The sequence below is a fragment of the Oncorhynchus clarkii genome, chromosome 22, assembly GCF_045791955.1.
Source record: "Oncorhynchus clarkii lewisi isolate Uvic-CL-2024 chromosome 22, UVic_Ocla_1.0, whole genome shotgun sequence".
NCBI classification, from domain to species: Eukaryota; Metazoa; Chordata; class Actinopteri; order Salmoniformes; family Salmonidae; genus Oncorhynchus; species Oncorhynchus clarkii.
Window position 1 is genome coordinate 33324359 of NC_092168.1, and position 13469 is coordinate 33337827.

The 13469-nt window shown below is 41.3% G+C and overlaps 1 protein-coding gene and 1 non-coding gene across 14 annotated transcripts in view; both read left to right on the forward strand.

The window, feature by feature from the left end:
- Window positions 1-2334: 2334 nt before the first annotated feature.
- LOC139380814 (microtubule-associated protein 2-like) overlaps window positions 2335-13469 on the forward strand; it is a 169326-nt gene continuing 158191 nt past the window's right edge. For 12 of the 13 annotated variants that reach the window (XM_071123892.1, XM_071123879.1, XM_071123882.1 and 9 more), the window contains exon 1: window positions 2335-2378. The gene's annotated coding sequence lies outside the window, so the exon portion shown is untranslated. The remainder of the gene's footprint in view (window positions 2379-13469) is intronic. The other variant, XM_071123880.1, reaches the window with a different exon arrangement.
- Window positions 4848-4923, forward strand: trnaa-ugc (transfer RNA alanine (anticodon UGC)). Its single transcript has one exon. It is a non-coding gene; the product is annotated as a tRNA-Ala (tRNA).

Here is a 13469-nt window from a genome sequence, read left to right on the forward strand (position 1 = left end):
TTATTATCGTATTGAGTGGTCAAACCAGTTACTTCGTAATCACTGCAAAAACACCCATTACCTGGTGTTTGAATGGCCCACGCTCAACACAGTGTGGGGCTGTTGTCTTTTATTTGCAAATAAGAATTTAGTGAGACACATACTTGTTAGGTAAGAGGACCTAAAAATGTGGTATGAATGCATGCCAAGGCCTGAGGGAGTCCTAAGCATTTAGTTATGCTTCTTAAATAGGCCTAGCCTCTTTTGATAGGGTGATTATTCCACTCTACATATAATTACTATTTTTCTTGCTGTCATTGTCAAACTTATCTTTCACACTCGGAGCTTAGTTTCCTAAACCCACGTGTCCAGTCAGTTCTTTAACTGTTCAACTTTGATCTTCTCCTCAGTGTTGAGCTGCTCTGTCCATCAGCAGCACAGACTCAAAGATACAGGCCCATTTTATCCTTCAGTTGCATCATCAGGGTTTCCATCCCAAATGGCACCCTATTCCCTATATAGTGCGCTGGTCAAAAGTAGTCCACTATAGGGAATAGGGTGCCATTTGGAAGGCTAATTGCAGGCAAGTAGCGGTCAAGACTATCAGCTCCATCTGAAGCAGGCTTGGAGAACAAGGGGGTTGGAGAAGCCACCCCTAGATTCTAGAAGCCATTCCCCTTGTACTTCCCTTGAAGTGTATTTAAACCTTCAATGAGCAGACATCACAGAAAGAGGCAAGGCCAAGGAAAGGTGTGTGAATGGGTCACTGTGAAGTAGCATCTGTTTTGCAGTTTATTATATGTACAGTACAATGGTTTAAAGTGTTGCAACAATAGGCCTACTAAGTATGACCAGCAAAAAAAACATCAACATGACCTAACCAGCCTGGTGGACTAGGTTTGCGGCCCAAGTGGCACCCTATTCACTTTTTGCACACTGGAGTTTTGTCAAATGTAGTGCACTATATAGGAAAAAGGGTGACATTTGGGACAAACACCCAGGTTCCTAACTATTGTATGTAGTAGTAGGTGACCCTGACTCTCCTATCAATGTGTGGCTGTGTTGCTGTTTGAGGGTTGTCCTGAAACATTGTTGGGGTATTGATCTGTCATAATGTGAAAAGCTGTTGGCTCCAATGTACTGTATTTTTAGTGAGTCATAACGAACATCATAGTTGTATTCCAAAGGGCACCCTGTTCCCTATATAGCCCTATGGCCCAATTAGTTTGTTTTATTTACTTGGGCCCTGGTCAAAAGTAGTGCACTGTAAAGGAGCATACCACCCTGCAGCATACCACCCTGCATACCACTGCTGGCTTGCTTCTGAAGCTAAGCAGGGTTGGTTCTGGTCAGTCCCTGGATGGGAGACCAGATCTTGCTTCTGAAGCTAAGCAGGGTTGGTTCTGGTCAGTCCCTGGATGGGAGACCAGATGATGCTGGAAGTGGTGTTGAGACACTCTTTCCTCTGGTCTATAACAAATATATCCCAAATGCCCAGGGCAGTGATTGGGGACGCTGCCCTGTGTAGGATGCTGTCTTTCCTCTGGTCTATAAAAAATATATCCCAATGGCCCAGGGCAGTGATTGGGGACGCTACCCTGTGTAGGATGCTGTCTTTCCTCTGGTCTATAAAAAATATATCCCAATGGCCCAGGGCAGTGATTGGGGACGCTACCCTGTGTAGGGTGCCGTCTTTCCTCTGGTCTATAAAAATATATCCCAATGGCCCAGGGCAGTGATTGGGGACACTGCCCTGTGTAGGGTGCCGTCTTTCATTTGGGACGTTAAATGGGTGTCCTGACTGAGGTCATTAAAGATCCCATGGCACTTATTGTAAGAGTAGGGGTGTTAACCCCGGTGTCCTGACTAAATTCCCAATCCGGCCCTCAAATCATCACGGTCACCTGATAATCCACAGTTTACAATTGGCTCATTCATCCCCCTCCTCTCCCCTGTAACTATTCCCCAGGTCGTTGCTGCAAACGAGAACGTGTTCTCAGTCAATTTACCTGGTAAAATAACGGTAATCAATAAAAAAGGGAATAAGATGCCATTTGGGACAAAACTGATACTCCACTCAGTCTAGCACCTATTATTTTGAATATCTAGCATCTGTCTAGCACCTTAATAACTAAATAATCGCCTAACCAACTGCCATTGTGATTAATTTGCTTTTTATAATAATTTGCTTTTTTTAAAGTCAATTAATGAGGGTTAGAATGGTTTATGAAATATTAATGGACTTGTTATCATTGAGTGTGAATTCTGTAGCGCCCCTGTTGAAATACTTACGGTAGTCAGGGAGTAGCGGGAGGGGCTAAATGGGCCCAGGATTCCTTTGCCAGTCTGCGCTCCGGCAGAGCGAGTTCTACTGCGAAGCCAGGCACTGCACCGAACAGGTAAAGATGACATATCTATTTATATTGATTGAAAACAGAATGTAGACTAAGTGAAAATGGTCGGGTGTTTTTGCCTGTATCTTCTAGTATTTTATTAATTCACATCACCGTGTTGGTTTTATGAAGTTATCTAATTGTGTGCATCAGTGCATGAGCAGAAATAATGTGAGCTACCCCAGTGAATCGATCAAGAGAAAGGATTCATTGTTCATTTCCACTGTTGGAACTGCTAAATAGTGCAGGGCAGCTAGACATATTTTGTGGTCACTTCCAACGCCACCTACATCTTAGCATTTTGTTTCATTTAAAAGGTCACATTTGAAGATGGGGACTCGCAAAATTTGCACATAATGGTTCACCTAGAACTGCTTATTGGTAGTTTGTTGGCGGCTGTAGCATATTGAACCAACCAATCAATCATCTTATCTTGGTAGGCTACACAAAATAAAATATTGTTGATAGAATTTGTATGCTGTTATAGCCTATTTATGTGAATTGCTGATCTGCGGTGAACGCATAGTCGGCGCTGCAGAGAGAACGGTCGGTCGATGTCACAACCAGCCGGTCTGCAGAACGCCGGTGCATTTGACGCGCTACTTCTATTAGGTCCAGCACGTAAGGTGCTGAAACATCGGCGGTCCCGGTTAACTCATAACCGAATCTGTAAGCTATCAAATCCTTATCCCCAGTTTCGTTCAAAAAGCCTACAGGAGATGTTTTGAATTGGTTTAGCCTAACTGTTACTTGTTTCTATTGTTAAGACAAAGGGGCCTCTTGTTTGATTTAGACATATATAATCTTCATTTTCTATGGATAGGCTACAGTTTTTGGATCGTTTTAGACTAGGAGAGCTATAGTTGAGCTTAGCAGGTAGGCTATAGCCGATCTATGATTCGTGACGGTGGAAGCAATAGAAGGTTCTTGAGGCTAGGCGAGATTGGTATTTCCCCCCCTCTCTTTGTCTGTCTATATTTCTGTCGCCTTGTCCGTCTGCCTGTTTCTCTCTCTCACTCCCCCCTCTCTCTCTCTCACACACACGATGCTGAGTCACAAGATTTTATTGGTTCATTCTCATGGTAATTCTTCAATAACCTACCTTACTTCATATGTAGGAGCGTTATTGTTTTCCTCCATGGAGGTCTTCACTATGGATCAGTCAAATGCATGTTATTATCATGTTATTATCATTATGTTACAGTGGGATTACATGTAGAGCAAATTGGCCAATGTTACCTAGTAACATTACTAGTGTTGATTCAGGTGTTACATTAACTCTGTAAGTGTTCAATTTAACACTCTGTGTTGATTTAACACTGGATCATTTAATGTGTACAATCTCTTGTAGAAAACATTGTTCAAATGAATCCCCCTTGACAACAGAGGATGAATATTGTGAAATATGATGTAATCTATTTCTTACCTTGTCATACAGCCTTTACAATACAGTAGCTTGAGCAGAGGAGAGCTCTTATGAGTTAGCCTGCATGCCAGTCTGTTTCTGCTTTCTTGCCAACTCCTCATGGAAATAAGGTATGACAGTGGCAATGAGAGACAAGGAGTTGGCAAGAGCGCAGAAACAGACTGGCATCCAGGCTAGCTATGAATGTGCTTCCACTGCCTCTGCAACACAGCTACAGTACTGGGAGTGGAGTGTCCTTTGCGTTCATCTCGAAAGCCTTTATTGAGAGAGAATTAGAGCACTGCTGACTAATACTGTGGGGCTCTTTAGATGCTGAAGCGGCCATCGTCCATTTTAGAGGCCTGTACTGTGTGTGTACTGTATGTGACAACAAGATATCAGGCTGAAGGTAAACCCTTGAGAATTTATTTAAATACTAAACAGATATTGATTGGAATGTAGATACTCTCCAGTTTAATCAGATTGACATGATATTAAAGCTATATTGATTTATTTCCTCCATGGTGGTTATGGTCTTGTCTGTATGTCCAGGTACTAATGGCCTGAATCTTTCAGGATTAGAATGGAGTCTCTTCGGGTCTCTCTCTCGGTGTATCTCTCTGTCTCTCGTCTCTGGGGAGTGGTGGTTGGTGGTCAGTCAGACTTTGTTATTGTCAGGTCCTGTCTCTGTCATGATACCTCTTGAAGACTCTAGATGTTATAGTCTTCCTGCTGGTGTCCTCTGCCTGAGCTCTCTACTGACTGATAGACATCTCTTATCTGGGATTTGAGCCTGTCTGCCTTTGGTCTGTGTGAACATCTATCTCTCTGTTACTGGCCAGCCATGGCAAGACATGAACGTATTTGTTCTCCCTTTGGTACATGAGGAGAAATGGGACTGTGAAGCATCACGTTGCACACTTGTGGATTATATATAGCTGCATAGACCTAGTTTGATGTGCATGCTTATGTAAATCATTGTGTGTGTGTGTGTATCTTATGTGTTCTGCCCACAAGGACTGTGTACTTAGTGAACCAGGTCACTAGGGTTAATGGTATCTGCTTTGGAGGGTCCTGTGTGGCTCAGTTGGTAGAGCATGGTGCTTGCAACACCAGGGTTGTGGGTTCAATTCCCATGTAGGTCCAGTATGAAAATGTATGCACACTACAGTAAGTTGCTCTGGATAAGAGCGTCTGCTAAATGGCTAAGTTGTGTAAAATAAAAGAGGTATTACAGTAATGTCTGTTATATGGTTTACATAGTTAAATATGCAAAGGCTATGTTGCAATGAAAAACCCACAGGTGAATTCCAGCTCTTTTAAATGTCTAGCAAGTGCTGCGGAGGAGCTAGCCCCGTTCTGCTCACTGTTCTCTGTTCTGGCTGTCTGTTAAAAGCAGGTCACTTCTGGACCAGTGTGTGTGTGTGTTTGCACGTTGTTCAGTAGGAGGACAAACTGAAGGTTCTCTATGGGCTCTGGTCAAAAGTAGTGCACTGCAGTGTTGGGGTCAATTATAATGACATTTTAATTGAATTGGAATAATACTTTTTGAATTGGAATTGTAAAAACATTTCTTCTTTAGAATTGAATTGCAATTAAATATTTGTACATTTCCCAGTGTCACAGTCGTGTGTGTGTATAGGTGTCAGGGACAGGAGAATCAAAACTTGGTGGAATGGAGTATTTTAATAACTTAAAAAACATAACTCCAAAACCATGAGATACAATGAAACAAAGTGGGTACGAGGACCCCGTCACGCACCAAATACAAAACATAAAACAATTTCTGACAGAGACATGAGGGAAAACAGAGGGTTAAATACACAACAGGTAATGAATTGGATTGAAACCAGGTGTGTAGGAAGACCAGACAAAACCAATGGAAAATGAAAAATGGATCAATGATGGCTAGAAGACCGGTGACATCGACCGCCGAGCACCGCCCGAACAAGAAGAGGCTTTGATTTCGGCAGAAGTCGTGACACCCAGTTAATGGGATGAATGCACATAGTATACAAAAATGACTGTAGGATTTGTTTTGAATCATTTCAACCTGTATTTCTATATAGCTAGGGCTAGGCTGTCAGAACTGTGACATGATCAGCCTGAGGGAATTGAATTGGAATTGGAAATTGGTGAATTGTTGGGGATAATATTAAATTGGGAATTTAATTAGTAGAATGTACCGATCATTGGAATTCAGGGGAATTTAATTGAATTAAATGGAATTTACAGGGAGAGAGAATTTAAACATAATTTGTGGAATTGACCCCAAGCCTGGTGCACTAAAAAGTTGTTTATACATAGAGATATATACAGTGCCGTCAAAGTATTCACACCCCTTGACTTTTTCCACATTTTGTTGTGTTACAGCCTGAATTTAAAATTGATTAAATTGAGATTTTTTGTCACTGGCCTACACACAATACCCCATAATGTCAAAGTGGAATTGTGTTTTTAGACATTATTTTATTTGATTTTTAACTCTGTTTATTAAGTTTTACACACACACAGACAAAACAACACAAAGAAATATAAATAATATACTCAATTAGAAAAAAAATACAAATAAAAAAATAGCTTTAAAGATACCATACTTTAGACAAGTTAAACACACCAGGCAGAAGGCTACAAAGGTTAAAGGGCAATCTATAGTACAGGGACAGAGCAAACACCTCACCATTGTTCCTGTAAACAGTCAAGGGATAAGGGTGGAGAAATGCAACCACTCACAGACAGTCATGGCCACAGACCGACCATCCACTGGACCAAAAATAAAGTTTACAATATTTTAAAATAAAAAAAATAGAATGATTATTCATGTATGCGTGAACAAAATGTAAAAATAACTGGGAAAAACAAGCTCACACTTCAGTCTCTGCCCGGGCAAGATGAACAAGGCATCCGCGGGTCACAATCAATAAGCACATGGACCTTAATGCCCCCCCAGCAAAAACACAGAGAGAAGCTCCTCCAACCCTTAAGTCACAGGGGGGTCAAATACAGACTTATTTTAATTTTAATTGGAATGCCATCAGAGGATGGACTGTTTAAAGTAAGACCGGAATGGAGCCCAAGCCTCATTAACCTCTAGCGTCGAGCAATCCCGTATCCGGGAGCGTAATCATAGCCTCAAGCTCATTACCATAACGCAACATTAACTATTCATGAAAATCGCAAATGAAATGAAATAAATATATTGGCTCACAAGCTTAGCCTTTTGTTAACAACACTGTCATCTCAGATTTTCAAAATATGCTTTTCAACCATAGCTACACAAGCATTTGTGTAAGAGTATTGATAGCTAGCATAGCATTAAGCCTAGCATTCAGCAGGCAACATTTTCACAAAAACAAGAAAAGCATTCAAATAAAATAATTTACCTTTGAAGAACTTCGGATGTTTTCAATGAGGAGACTCTCAGTTAGATAGCAAATGTTCAGTTTTTCCAAAAATATTATTTGTGTAGGAGAAATCGCTCTGTTTTGTTCATCACGTTTGGCTAAGAAAAAAACCCGAAAATTCAGTCATTACAACGCCAAACTTTTTTTCCAAATTAACTCCATAATATCGACAGAAACATGGCAAACGTTGTTTAGAATCAATCCTCAAGGTGTTTTTCACATATCTATTCGATGATAAGTCATTCCTGGCAGTTGGGTCTCTCCTCTGAAGAAAATGGAAAAATACACGCAGGTGGAGATTACGCAATAATTGCAACGGAGGACACCAAGCGAGCACCTGGTAAATGTAGTCTCTTATGGTCAATCTTCCAATGATATGCCTACAAATACGTCACAATGCTGCAGACACCTTGGGGAAACGACAGAAAGTGTAAGCTCATTCCTGGCGCATTCACAGCCATATAAGGAGACATTGGAAAACAGCGCCTTCAAAATCTGGGGCATTTCCTGTTTGAAATTTCATCTTGGTTTCGCCTGTAGCATCAGTTCTGTGGCACTCACAGATAATATCTTTGCAGATTTGGAAACGTCAGAGTGTTTTCTTTCCAAAGCTGTCAATTATATGCATAGTCGAGCATCTTTTCGTGTCAAAATATCGCGCTTAAAACGGGAACGTTTTTTTATCCAAAAATTAAAAGAGCGCCCCCTATATCAAAGAAGTTAAACAGTTTGGGGTTCCCACGTGAATTGAATTGAATTTTTTCTAGTTTCAGAGAGCACAACACATCTCTCACCCAATATTTATAAGATGGGGGAGCTGCCATCTTCCAGTTCTGTAGTGTTAGCCGTCTAGCTAAAAGAGTTGTATAAGCAACAGTGTCCGACTGGATTCTTGATAGGGGGGTGCCCATGGGCAGTACTCCAAAAAGGGCTGTAAGGGGAGACGGATCTATAACAGTGTCATATATATCAGAGAAACATTTAAATATTAATTCCCAGAAACCTGACAGTTTATGACAGCCCCAAAACATATGCAACAGTGTGGCTGGTTCCACTTTAGATCTGACACAGGTAGGATCAAAATCAGAGAATATTCTTCAGAGTTTGGCCCCTGACCAGTGGATACGATGAACCACCTTGAATGGAATGAGGCTGTGTCTAGTGCTAAAAGAGGACGAGTGCACCCTGTGCAGCACAGATTCCCAGGCGTCTTCCCCAATTTCCTCCCCCAAATCCTTTTCTCATCAAGTCTTTAAAGGCACCAAAGAAGGGTGCCTGTAAGTCATGAATGATTGCATATACATCTGAAATTGCGCCCCTAGGAAGCTTGTTCAACTCCAAGATGCTCTCTATAGCTGTATTCGCAGGCCTATGGGGAAATCCAGGTGTGTTAGCTCTGACAAAGTTTCTAGTCTGGAAAAAGTGGGATTGTGGGAGATTGAATTTTTCCTGCAGCTGAGAAAAAGAGGCAAATGTATCATCAAAGAATAATTGGGCTAGCGAGGAGAGGCCTAGTGAGTGCCAAATGCCAAAAGCAAGTAAATAAAATGTTCTGATTGATTGGGCCTGATAGAGAAAAGCCTCGGAGGCTAAAGGCTAAACGGAACTGATTCCAAATTTTAAGAGACTGCTTTACAATTGGGTTGACACACCTTTTGCCTAGGGACACTGGGAGAGATGAGCACAACACAGAGGAAAGTGCTGCAGGTTTACACGATTCAGACTCCATCTGGACCCAGAGTGGTCTAGGGCCAGTAGGATCAGTCTGCAGCCAATACAGAAGGGCTCTGAAATGTGCAGCCCAGTAGTATGTCTGAACATTTGGTAGAGCTAAACCCCCCAATGACCTAGGCTTCTGTAAATGTTTTCTACCAATCCGTGGTACCTTGCCATCCCAAATAAAATGCATGAATGTTTGATCCAGTGAAATAAAAAAAGATTTTGGAATAAAAATGGGTAAACATTATAAATAAATATACAAATTTGGGCAACACATTCATTTTAATGACATTAATCCTTCCGATAAGAGAGAGGGGTAGCAAATTCCAAAAAGTAAAAGATTGTTTCAAACTGTCTGCTACAGCAACAAAGTTTTCCTGAAACAAATTTGAATATTTCCTTGTCACTTTTACTCCCAAGTAGGTGAACTGATCCCGGTCAATCCTAAACTGAGAACTTGTAAAAGAGCACTTTAAAGCAGCCTTGTTTACCGGAAAAAGCTCACTCTTGCCTAGATTCAGCTTGTACCCTGAGATTGATCCACGTTGAATGTGAGCCATAGCCTCATCCTGAGATTCAAATGTGTAGTCTTTACCCTCATGAGATGGGTAAAGGGAATCGCAGTCCATACTTCACACTTGGATGGTCCCGAAGTACTAGTTTGGCCTGTCCGAAAGCTGCGTGCTGCCTGGAAACAGTTGGGGAGTAGTCCTGGTAGATGGAGAAGCTCTGTCCTTGAAAGCTCAGAGTGGTATTGCGGGCTCGTCGGAGGATCTCCATCTTCTCATGAAAAAAAGTGCACTCTAAGAATTATGTCACGGGGCCTCTCCCCATCCCGGGGCTTTGGGCGCAGCGACCGGTGGGCTCGGTCAATCAGGGGCTTTTCATCTAAGGCAAGAACATCCTTCAGCAGCCCTGAAACGAAATCCGAGGCGCGATGCATTTCCACTGACTCTGGGACCGATACAAGTCTCAGATTATTGCGGCGAGAGAATCCCTCTAAACTCACACAGCTCTTCTTCACCTTTTTCAAATCCGCAGCTAGGCGTTTAACTTCAGCCTCCAGGGATGTAGTTAAGTCGGAGACATTAGTAGCGGAGGTCTCCAGTGCTGCAATCGTTGTAGTGTGTGACGCAGTTGTTGTTTTGAGTGATGTGATTGCCGGCACAGTCTCGTTCCGCAGGATGGTTAGATCTGCTTTTAAAGTATCAGAAACCTCCTGTATTCTGGCCTCAATCATAGCAACCACCTCTGTTTTCATTTCAACTATCTCAGAGCGTAGTAGTTTGATGGCCTCGAGAATGTTCAATTCAGCGCCACCAGGCCAAGCCGCACCCCCGGGTAAAGTGTGCATCCCCGGGCCCTCAGACTCAGGAGAGGGCGGTATTGAGAGCGGGTCTTGTATTCCGGGTTTTCTCAAAGTCATGCTTTTGGCCTTAGTAGTCTTGGTTTTTACGGAAAGGGATCACCAAATTAATATTTGAAAATAAATACGGTTCTGCTGCAAAATTCACATAAACTTTAAGAATACCACGGGAGCAAACGGAAAACACGTCAGTCCCTCCTATTGTTTTTAGACATTTTTACAAATTAATAAAAAATGAAAAGCTGGAATGTCTTGAGTCAATAAGTTTTCAACCCGTTTGTTATGGCAAGTCTAAATAAGTTCAGGAGTAAAAATGTGCTTAATTTAAAGACCGCTTTTCACTCTTCATTTATCTCTCTTGATCGGTCTACTTGAATATTTTCAGTAGATTGATTTATGCAGACTACTACCCTACTATGTTTGTTTGTAGTCAATATATGCATTTACCATGGGAAATGTTCATGCTTTCAATGATAGCATTTTTAGAGCCTGCGTAACAGCAGAACTGTTTTTATTGGAGAATAACTTGCATAGAAATGCTCTCATATCATTTGTATGACCATTGACGGTGATAGTTCATTGTAATACATAAAGTAACCTCAGAAAGTATTCACACCCCTTGGCTTATTCCACATTTTGTTGTGTTACAAAGGGGAAATCAAATGGATTTAATTGTAATTTTTTGGTCAAAGATCTACACAAAAAAATCAAAGATTTTGTAAAAAATGTATGAAAAATAAAACACATTGATTATATAAGTATTCAACCCCTGAGTCAATACATGTTAGAATCACCTTTGGCAGTGTTTGCAGCTGTGAGTCTTACTGGATTAGTCTCTAAGGGCTTTGCACACCTGGATTGTACAAAAAAATTATTCAAGCTCTGTCAAGTTGGTTGTTGAGTATTGCTAGACAGCCATAGGTTTTCAAGCCGATTTAAGTGAAAACTGTAACTAGGCCACTCAGGAACCTTCAATGTTGTCTTGGTAAGCATCTCCAGTGTATATTTGGCCTTGTGTTTTAGGTTATTGTCCTGCTGAAAGGTGAATTTGCCTCACAGTGTCTGCTGGAAAGCAGACTGAACCAGATTGTCCTCTATTTTGCCTGTGCTTAGCTCTATTCCATTTATTTTGATTGCAGAGATTAACTTCCTGCCCAGAATACATGTTCGGACATAACGCTTTGTATTCTGGGCAGGAAGTTAATCTCTGCAAATTTTTAGTATGTTTTACTTTAGTTCCTTATTGCAAACAGAATGCAGGTTTTGGAATATTTTTATTCTCTACAGACTTCCTTCTTTTCACTCTGTTATTTAGGTTAGTATTGTTGAGTTATTGATCCATCCTCAGTTTTCTCCTATCACAGCCACTAATCTCTGTAAATGTTTTAAACTCACCATTGGCCATGGTGAAATCCCTGAGCTGTTTCCTTCCTCTGAGGCAACTGAGTTAGGAAGGACACCTTTATCTTTGTAGTGACTGGGTGTATTGATACACCACCCAAAGTGTAATTAATAACTTCACCCTGCTCAAAGGGTTATTCAATGCCCTTCTTTGTGAAACTAGGGTAAACCTCCCTTGTCTTTGTGGTTGAATTTGTGTCAAATTCACTGCTCGTCTGAGGGACCTTACAATTATCTGTATGTGTGGGGTACAGAGAAGAGGTAGTCAAAAATCACTATTATTGCACACAGAGTGAGTCCATGCAACTTATTATGTGACTTGTTAAGCAAGTTTTTACTACTGAACTTATTTAAGTTTGCCATAACAAAGTGGTTGAATACTCAGCAGCTTAAGACATTTCAGATTTTCATTTTGAAGACATTTGTAAAATGTTCTAAAAACACAATTCCACTTTGACATTATGGGGTATTATGTGTAGGCCAGTGACCTCTACAGTCTAAGCCAAGCTATATGGAATTGTTTTAGGAAAGTCATACCTAGGATCATTTTTTTAATACATCAAGGTAACTGTGCATTGTGTTTGGTGCATCTATACCTGAGAGTCAATGAATCAGTCATTTTGTAAGTAATCAATATAGGGGGGCAGGGCATTAACAAACAGTCACACACACACATACACATACAGCTGAAGTCGGAAGTTTACATACACTTAAGTTGGAGTCATTAAAACTCGCTTTTCAACCACTCCACAAATTTCTTGTTAACAAACGATAGTTTTTGCAAGTCGGTTAGGACATCTACTTTGTGCATGACACACATAATTTTCCCAACAATTGTTTAAAGAAAGATTATTTCACTTTTAATTCACTGTATCACAATTCTAGTGGGTCAGAAGTTTACATACACAAAGTTGACTGTGCCTTTAAACAGCTTGATGTCATGGCTTTAGAAGCTTCTGATAGGTTAATTGACATAATTTGAATCAATTGGAGGTGTACCTGTGGATGTATTTCAAGGCCTACCTTCAAACTCAGTGCCTCTTGCTAGTACGCAAGTATAAACACCATGGGACCACACAACCGTCATACCGCTCAGGAAGGAGACACGTTCTGTCTCCTAGAGATGAACGCACTTTGGTGAGAAAAGTACAAATCCATCTCGGAACAACAGCAAAGGCCCCTGTGAAGATGCTGGAGGATACCGGTACAAAAGTATCTATAGCCACAGTAAAACGAGTCCTATATCGACATAACCTTAAAGGCCGCTCAGCAAGGAAGAAGCCACTGCTCCAAAACCGCCATAAAAAGCCAGACACGGGGACAAAGATTGTGCTTTTTGTAGAAATGTCCCCTGGTCTGATTAAACAAAAATAGAACTGTTTGGCCATAATGACCATCGTTATGTTTGGAGGAAAAGGGGGAGGCTTGCAAGACGAAGAACAACATCCCAACCGTGAAGCACGGGGGTGGCAGTATTATGTTGTGGGGGTGCTTTTCTGCAGTAGGGACTGGGGCACTTCATAAAATAGATGGCATCATGAGGGAGAAAAACTCAGGAAGTTAAAACTTGGTCGCAAATGGGTCTTCCAAATGGATAATGACCCCAAGCATACTTCCAAAGTTGTGGCAAAATGGCTTAAGGACAACAAAGTCAAGGTATTGGAGTGGACATCACATAGCCCTGACCTCAATCCTATAGAACATTTGTGGGCAGATCTGAAAAAACGTGTGCCAGCAAGGAGACCTACAAACCTGACTCAGTTGCACCAGCTCTGTCAGGAGGAATGGGCCAAAATTCACCC